This window comes from Phyllostomus hastatus, unplaced genomic scaffold, assembly GCF_019186645.2.
Source record: "Phyllostomus hastatus isolate PE091 unplaced genomic scaffold, TTU_PhHast_1.1 phas_contig_152, whole genome shotgun sequence".
NCBI classification, from domain to species: Eukaryota; Metazoa; Chordata; class Mammalia; order Chiroptera; family Phyllostomidae; genus Phyllostomus; species Phyllostomus hastatus.
Window position 1 is genome coordinate 13,551,219 of NW_025333622.1, and position 8,812 is coordinate 13,560,030.

Below are 8,812 nucleotides of genomic sequence, written 5' to 3' on the forward strand. Positions count from 1 at the left end.
AAAGGAGAAAATGAGGATTGACAGCTTAATGGGTTCGGAGTTTGGGGATGATGAAACTAGATAGGAGTGGTTACACAACACCACGAATGAGTGAAATGCAACTGAATTGTTTCCCTTAAGTGGTAAATTTGATGTGTATTTCATCTCAGTTAAAAATAATTTTATGCCCCAGCTGGTGTGCTCAGTGGATTGAGTACCAGCCTGTGAACCAAAGGGTCGCAGGCTTGATTCCCAATCAGGGCATGTGCCTGGGTGTGGGCCAGGTCCCCAGTAAGAGGCACTCGAGAGGTAACCACACATTGATGTTTTTCTCCCTCCCTTCCCTTCTCTAAAAATAAATAAATAAATCTTTAAAAACAAATTTTAAATAATTTAATAAATAGTGTGTGTATACAGAGTTCCCAAATTTCCTTAGAGGTCCAAATCTATGACTCTATTCAACAGTCCTTCTCTCTGCCACCTTTCTTCGTGGTATGTGTAAGGGGTAGGTGGAGAGGAGTCAGGGGTGAAGGAGAATTTCCTGAGTACTCTGAGGAGGTGCAGGGGCTCTGGGAATAGACCCATTCTCCCAAACTTTGGATTGGGAATGGTGATAGAAAGGACGAGGTCCCTTTACCTAGGATCCTACCATGTCAGAGCTGGGTAGGCTATCAGAAAACATCTTCTCACTGGCTAGAGGCCAAACCAAGGCCCATTGGAGAACTGACTAGCTCCAGGCTACACACACTGGCAGTCCCTGGCCCCCCTGGTGGTAGGATAGGAGACACAGGGCTGTGCTCTAGGAGGAAAACAGGGCCTGTGTTCTCATCCTGCTTCTCAGGCTACTTGCCCACAAGGCCAGGGTTTGTTGTCATCACAGTGACAGGACTGGGGATATTTAGAGGGTTAATATGAAGACTTAGGGGGCAGAAGGAAGGAGGCCATTGGAATTCTTCAGAGAAAGCTGCCCATGCTCTGACCTGGAGCTAGTGGAGAGCACAAAGGTAAGCTGCACTTATACAGACTTGGCCTTGGCAGAGCCAGACCACTCCAAGGCTGCCAGCCTCACATCAGAAGGACTTCCAGGGCCCCAACCCCCAATCACTTTCCTGCTCTGCTCTCCAGATAGCACCCTCCTTTCTCCTGGCAGGTGGACTCCAACATTATCAGGGCCCACTCGTCTAGTGGCCAGCCAGGGATGTGGAAGCAAGGCTCCTGAAATTTCTGATCACCCATGGAGTGGTCCATGGAGATCATGGGGGACAAGAATAGCATCCATCCACACGTCCTCCTGGGCCTGAGGACTTTTGTAAGGCAATCTCCAGCTCAGCCAGCCAGCAACCGTGAACACCACCCCCTGCCCCTGCCCCTGCCCTCCCACATACCCTAATGAATAGGGAGTTCTTGAAAGCCTTTGGTGGGGTGGAGTTGGAGATCCCTGTAACTTGGGCCTGCCTTAAAGACCTCTTCTCTCACTGCAACTTTTGAGAGTATATCTGAGAGGGTGGTGGGGATGGACCTCTGCAGAACATGCTGTGTTCTGCTGAATGCCACTAGTTTCACAGACCTGAATTAATCCCAGCAGAGAGGCTTTCAAAGCCACTTCTGGGGCAACACCTTGCCTTCTGCAACCTCAGTTTCCCTATGCCCGGGATTAGTCTCATGAGCTGGGTTGCTGAGGTCACTTCAGGTTCCCGAGCTGCTGGGGGCCTGAGGAATGGTTGGGGGTCAGCAAGCGTTGGAAGCTGTGGGGACTAGGAACCCCTGGGAGAGATGCAGGGCCAGCTATTTGGTCAATCATGACCTTCGGTCTTCATCTGGCTGTCTCCCATCTGAATGTCATGCCTCAAAAATCCCCATTGCTGCTCCCTGAGATGACAAATCAGAGCCAAGATCCTCTCTCTAGCCTTCCCCAGACTCACTTCCACCTTCCCCAGAACACTCTGGCCTCTTGTCTCTACTCATCACTGGCTTGCTAGCTCAAGCCGTTTGTCTTCTTGCTTCTCTTCCACCTTTGAACTCTTTCCTGGTTGTACTGTCCAATGAGCCACATACATTTACTCTTTTCATTACATCATGGAAGTAATTGTTACTCCCTGGCTTGCTGTATTTAGTGGTTCTGTGCCTGAGTGGTTGCCCATCTCAGGTTAGTCTCCAGCCAGCACACTCTCTGCAGGTCTCTCACAAATGCTGTGTGCTTGTAGGATAATGCTGCTGCATCTTCTGCTTCCAAGGCAGAAGTTTTGATGTGGCCTCTTTTTGCCCACCATCATTTTCATTGGATATTCACTGAACAGTGACACTGAGTATCATGACATGGTTGCTACATAACGGCCAGTGACTTCTTTAGCATGAACATCCCTAGAAAGTGGACATCATGTCCAGGGGTGCCGAGGACAGGCCCCAGCTTAGCAAGGATGGAAATTGAAATAGGAAAGAAAATAGATAAAAACAAGAGGGAGGAAGAGAAATGCTGGTGCCCAAGGAAAGGTGAAACGAGAGTCTCTATCAAAGTTCAAGAGGTCTACAACGTTTGGAAAGAGTTGGGCAGCTTTGCCAGATTCTCTGAGGGCACTTGCCAGGTGAAGATTAGGGTACAGGGCCCAGGGGATGACAGGCCGGCAAATAATCCCCCACGGGTGGGAGGGAAGGGGGATGAGCAGGAAGGGTGATTGCCCTTGACTGAATGCCTGTGGCATCAGCTGGATTCTGTGACTTCAAAAATCAGGTGAGGAGCACAACAGGCTGTTCCAGTGTCTCGTCATCTCAGTAGCTATGGGGACAATGGCCTGTTTCCTCCTGCTCTCCTGGAGTCCTGCCGAACAATTCATCAACAAATTTTGTGTAAGAAGAGAGAGAAGAAACACACATACACACACAAAAACCCTACCCTGATAAGGCCAAGGATCTGATGGGAAGATGGACAAATAAACAATTAAAATAGGATGAGAAATAATGTACTAGACACCCGATTTGGTTGTCCTCTGAGAATGAAGGGGAGAGGCGTGTGTGTGTGTGCATGTCCGTGCAAGCACGAGCATGCATATGTATGGTTCCAAAATAACAGCCAGTGTCTACTCGGCATTTACTGTGTGTTATATAATGTGGTGAGAGCTTTTCACGTGTCACCCCATTTGACCCGCACAACACCTTGAGGTGGGTGCCACTATAATCTCCATTTTGGAGATGAGTAAACTGAGGCATAGAGAGCTTTTAATCATTTTGCTTCTGCTTCTCATTTACACTTCACAGCAGTTCTACAATTCCATGTTATTTCAGTTTTATAGATGAGTGCATGGATTCCAAAAGATTGAGCACTTCACACAGTCACCCAGTTAGTAAATGACTGAGTTGGAATACTTGACCAAGCTTGTCTGAGTTCATTTCAATATCTTCTGTTTGGTCTGCTTTCATCAGTAAATACAAATACTTGGCCTTGTTTTTCCTATCTGTAAACTAAAAGAAAAACATCTTAGTGTCAAATATAAAAATTTTTCCCTAGCCTGGAATCTTTGGAAGATCTACCTTTGGGGATAGAATTAAGGTGATAAACTTTCAAAATTGGCACAGACCTTCTGGACAGGAGAATTCTGGAAAACAACTTCATTCCTATCAGCAGGTCTGACAGGGGCCAGAGGAGAAAACTTGAAATAGAACTGGCTGCCCTTCACCTCCATGGGCTCAAGGGAGCTGTTAGCATGGCTCTGAATAACCCATTCCATGAAGAATATGCTGGGAATTTCCTTATGTGGCAGGGTATTTGACTGAATGATTTCACTGTGCCAAATGAACTCTCCTTCCCATCCTACAACCAGAGGTAAGAATTGGCACTATTCAGCCTTGAGGATGAACATTAAAAAGAAAAGGTATAAAGACATATAAAGGCATAAGAGATTATCATGGAGAATGTGGGAACCAGTTTTCTTCTGTCTCTCTTGTGGTTTGGACAAGAAAGAGATTTTGAATATAGTTATAGAGATTTAGATTAGCTATGAAGAACTTCCTGATACAGTAGAGAGATGCTAGAGATTATATATGTTTTAAAAATATATTTCATTGATTATGCTATTATAGTTGTCCTAATTTTCCCCCCTTAGCCACCCAGCACCCCCTATTTCCTCCAGCAATCCCCTCCCCTTAGTTCATGTCTATGGGTCATGCATATAAGTTCTTTGGTTTCTCCATTTCCTATACTGTACTTAACACTTCCCTGTCTATTCCATACCTACCAATTGTACTTCATAATTCTTGTACCTTTTCCTTCATTGTTCCTCTTCTGCCTCCCAACTAATAACCCTCCAAATGATCTCCATATCTATGATTCTGTTTCTGTTCTGCCTGTTTGCTTAGTTTGTTTTTTAGCTTTAATTATTGTTAGTTGTGAATTTATTGCCATTTTAATGTTCATAGTTTTGTTCTTCTTTTTCTTAAATAAGTCCCTTTAACATTTTCTATTATAATGACTTGGTGATGATGAACTCCTTTAGTTTTTTTCTTGTCTGGGACACTCTTTATCTGCCCTTTGATTCTAAATGATATCTTTGCTGGGTAGAACAATCTTGGCTGTTGATCCCTGGTTTCATGACTTTGAATATTTCTTGCCAGTCTTTTCTAGCCTGCAAAGTTTCTTTTGAGAAATCAGCTGACAGTCTACAGCCATATGACCCTGAATGTACCCACCCTTATCTGATCTCAGAAGCCAAGCAGGGTCAGACCTGGTTAGTACTTGGATTGGAGAAATCAGCTGATGGTCTTATGGGAACTCCTTTGTAGGTAAGTCTCTGCTTCTCTCTGCTGCTTTTAAGATTCTCTTTATTTTTAACCTTTGGGATTTTAATTATGGTGTGTCTTGGTGTGGTCCTCTTTGGGTCCAACTTGTTTGGGATTCTTTGTGCTTCCTGGACTTGTATGTCTATTTCCGTCACCAAATTAGGAAAGTTTTCTTTCATTATTTTTTCAAATAAGTTTTCAATTTCTTGCTCTTCCTCTTCTCTTTCTGTCACCCCTGTGATTCAAATGTTGGTATGTTTGAAGATGTCCCAGAGGCTCCTTAGCCTATCCTCCTTAGCCTTTTTTCTTCTTGCTGTTCTGATTGAATGTTCATTTCTTCCTTATGTTTCAAATCATTGATTTGATTCTTGGCTTCATCCCCTCCACTGTTCCCGGTATTTTTTTCTTTATTTCACTTAGTGTAACCTTCATTTCTGCCTGGGTCTTTTTTATGCTGTTGAAGTACCCAATGAGTTCCTTGAGCATCCTAATAACCAGTGCTTTGAACTCTGCATCTGATAGATTGCCTATCTCCATTTTGTTTAGGTCTTTTTCTAGAGTTTTGTTCTGTTCTTTCATTAGGGTTCTATTTCTTTGCCTCTTCATTTTGGCAGCCTCCCTGTGTTTGTTCCTGTGTATTAGGTAGAGCTGCTTTGACTCCCTGTCTTAGTAGCGTGACCTATTGTAGAAAAGCTCACTGTTAAGTGGATGGGGGAAACTTCACGTAATCACCAGGGTGGGGCAACCCATGGGGGCCATTCTGTGGCTCTGTGTGGGGGAGGGCTCAAAAAGGGAACAATGCTTCTGCCTGGCCTCTGTAATTTTATCCAGGAGGAAGTTGTCTCCTGGCACTCACCCTGATGCCAGACCCTTCACTTTCTCCCTGTATGCCACTGGTGCCCTTCTAGCTGTTACCCCGGTGCCGAAGCCCAGAGGATGTGAGTCTGAGTAAGTCCTAAGTCCATTGAAGTCCCTTTAAAAAGAGACTCTGGGGAATCCTTCAGTTTCTTTGGCTGTCCCAATCCCCACTTGTTTTTACAGACAGAAGTTATAGGGACTTATCTTTCTAGTGCTGGAACTCTGGGCTGGGTAGTCTGGTGTGGTACTAGGAATCCCACACTCCCAAATCATCCCTCCTGATTTTTACCCACCACATGTGGATGTGGGGACCCCTGTTCCACTTCTCCACGCCTCTCTGCACTTCTCCACATGTCTCACATCTCCATGCCTCCTATCTGTCTAATGAATGTGGCTTCCTTAATTCCTTGGTTGTTGGACTTCCATACAGCTTGATTTTCTGATGATTCTAGGTGATATTTGTTTTGTAGTCTAGTTGTAATTTTTGCTGTGGTTGTGCAGGGGGGCGAGCCATGTTTACCTATTTCACCATCTTGACCAGAATTCAGATTATATCAGGTTTAAGGAAATGAGCTGTGAATATATTTAGAACAGTGCTGTCCAACAGAAATATAATGGAGCCATACATATAACTTTAATTTTTTAGTGGCCATCTTAAAAAAGTAAGAAGAAACAGGTTAAATTTCATTTTATAATATATTTTATTTAACCCAATAGATCCAAAATATTTGCAACAAAATAATGTAATCAGTGTAAAAATAGCTAATGAGATATTCCAGATTTTTTCATATTGTTTTCAAAATCCAGTGTACTTTACACTTATAACAGATCTCAACACAGACTAGCCACATGTCAAGTGCCTAATAACCATATGTGGCTTGTGGTGACTGTATTGATCAGCACAAGTCTAGAATTGCTAATGACAGACACCCAATGGCAAATACAAGGTATTGTCTTATCTAAAGGCAGAAAGTTCTCTAGAATGATTGAGGGCCTATGTGGGTAAAGGCCAAGAAAACCTTACCTTTTGGAGGCCTTCTCAGCCTTCCTCATTGCTAGAAATACGAAGGCACATTGCCCTCCAGCAATTTTTGGAACCTACTCAGCAGTGCTCTGTGTTCTCCTTCAGGTCTGTCAAATCCAGTGTTTGGGGGTTGTTAATCCAGGTGGGAGGAGCACTGTGCCCAGGAGATCAAGGAAATGGTTCCATCCTGGGGGACACAGGTAGCTCTATTCTCTTCTTACCCCGCCTGTCTGTCTTGCTGGTGTGAATAACTGCTCACAGGAGGAGCCAGCTCCGACAGAGGGGACAGAGAGGATGAAATCTGGCTTGGGGTGCAGAGTGTGACATAAGCCTATCCTCTCTTACCTGCACAGTTCCAAGTTCTCTGTCTGCAATACCCCTTCTCCACGTATGTGCGTGACTCTCTCCTTCACCTTGTTCTTATCCCTGCACAGTGTCATCTGCTCTAAAAGAGCCATCCCCAGGCCCCATCCCATCACTCTCCTCTCACCCAGCTTTATTTTTCTTCAGCTCTTACCACTACCTGACATTATGAATTTAGTTGTTCACTATCTCATGTGAGTTGCTCACATTCTCATGGCTTCCTCATGAGAATGTGAGCTCCATGAGGGTAGGGACTTCATCTGGTTTACCACTACATGCCAAGGGTCTAGCACAGTGTCTAACACATAGTAGGTGCTCAATAAATATTTTTGACTGAATTCCTTCTGAAAAGAAAACTTGTTATAATTCAGAGGAGAACCAACGTAGTGAGGGAGTCATATAGCACATTTCCATTTTTTTCTCATAAAATTTCTGAATTTGGGTCTATTCACTTCTATGTAAACCACAAGATGAAATAAATAGGAGAAATTATAGATAGTTCCCAAGCATCTTGGAAAGGAAAACCTCTGCTTCTTTACAATCTAGAATGGTCTAATCTTCCTTCATAGTGTTCTTGGAAGTTTTCTCCCTCTATGTCTCATCATTAAAGTTCAATGGTTAAAAAATAATGAGAGGAGGGATCCGAGATGAATTATTGGTAAAGATACAGACAACTCAGCTGAGGTTACAGATTTGCTGTAGTACATTCCCTGGTAATCTCCACCATCCTACCAAAAAAAAATTCTTTAGCTCCTGACAAAAAAGAGCTCAGAATATTGTATTGCAAGAACATTCCTGTTCACCCTGTCACTCTGGGTAAAGAACAAACTTACAAAGGAAGAAACCAAGGGACACAAAAAGTCAAAAGAGAATCTCCCTACCTGAGTCCCACCCCAAGATGGTGAGATAGTGAATGAGGTAGTCCTAGTTTGCAGAACATGCAAAATTTAGAGTAACTCAGCTACATTCCAGAAAATGGCATTTCCTGAGCAAAAGTGTTTCTTAGGACCAGGCAACAAAGGCCTTATCAAGCCCACTGCAGAAGAGAAACTGATGTCCCCAACCTCACCCCATCCAAAGGCACATTTAGTCTTCCCTGGAATGCAGGCTACAGACCGAAGTGCACCTGAGCACAGAGACGTCTCGTCCATGTCACCAGGTGGGCCCAAGGCAACTCTGCTAAGTGCCTGGAGTCATCTCACTCTTGTTCAGGGAGTATTACTCCTCCAAAAATTGAATTAATAAAGGACTCATGGAGATGTTGAAGAATGTTCAAACCTAAGAAATAAATTGCTGAGAACAAAGTTGGAGAAGATACCTTCCAGTGTTGGGGTCTGCGCAGCATCACAGTATGCAGGTCACTCACTGATCTGTCAATGCACACCGTTAATCCCATGGAAACCACCACCAGAAACCAGCTCGACATGTCAGTGGATCCTCTTCCACCTCTGTTCCAGGCAAATGCATGGTGTTGATGGATATCAAAGGCATGAGAGGGAGCCAAAATATTCCACTAAAACCGGGTCCAACTGAAGCCAGGGTCTGGTGGGCCGGAGCTTGATAAATGGAATCATACCGTACTTTGGTCTTCATTCCATGCTTATCATTTCTGTCAGTATTCTTTTGGCATAATGGAAACTGAGCAAGACCTGGGAGACGGAACACAAAGGTTTGCTGCCTAGCTCTGCCCTATAATAACTGAGTCTTGGGCAAGTTTTCTAAATCTTAATGTATTAGTTTCCTGGGGCTGCTGTGACAAAATACCAGAAACTGGCTGGCTTATAGAAGAGAAATTTATCGTCTCCAATTGTAGAGGCT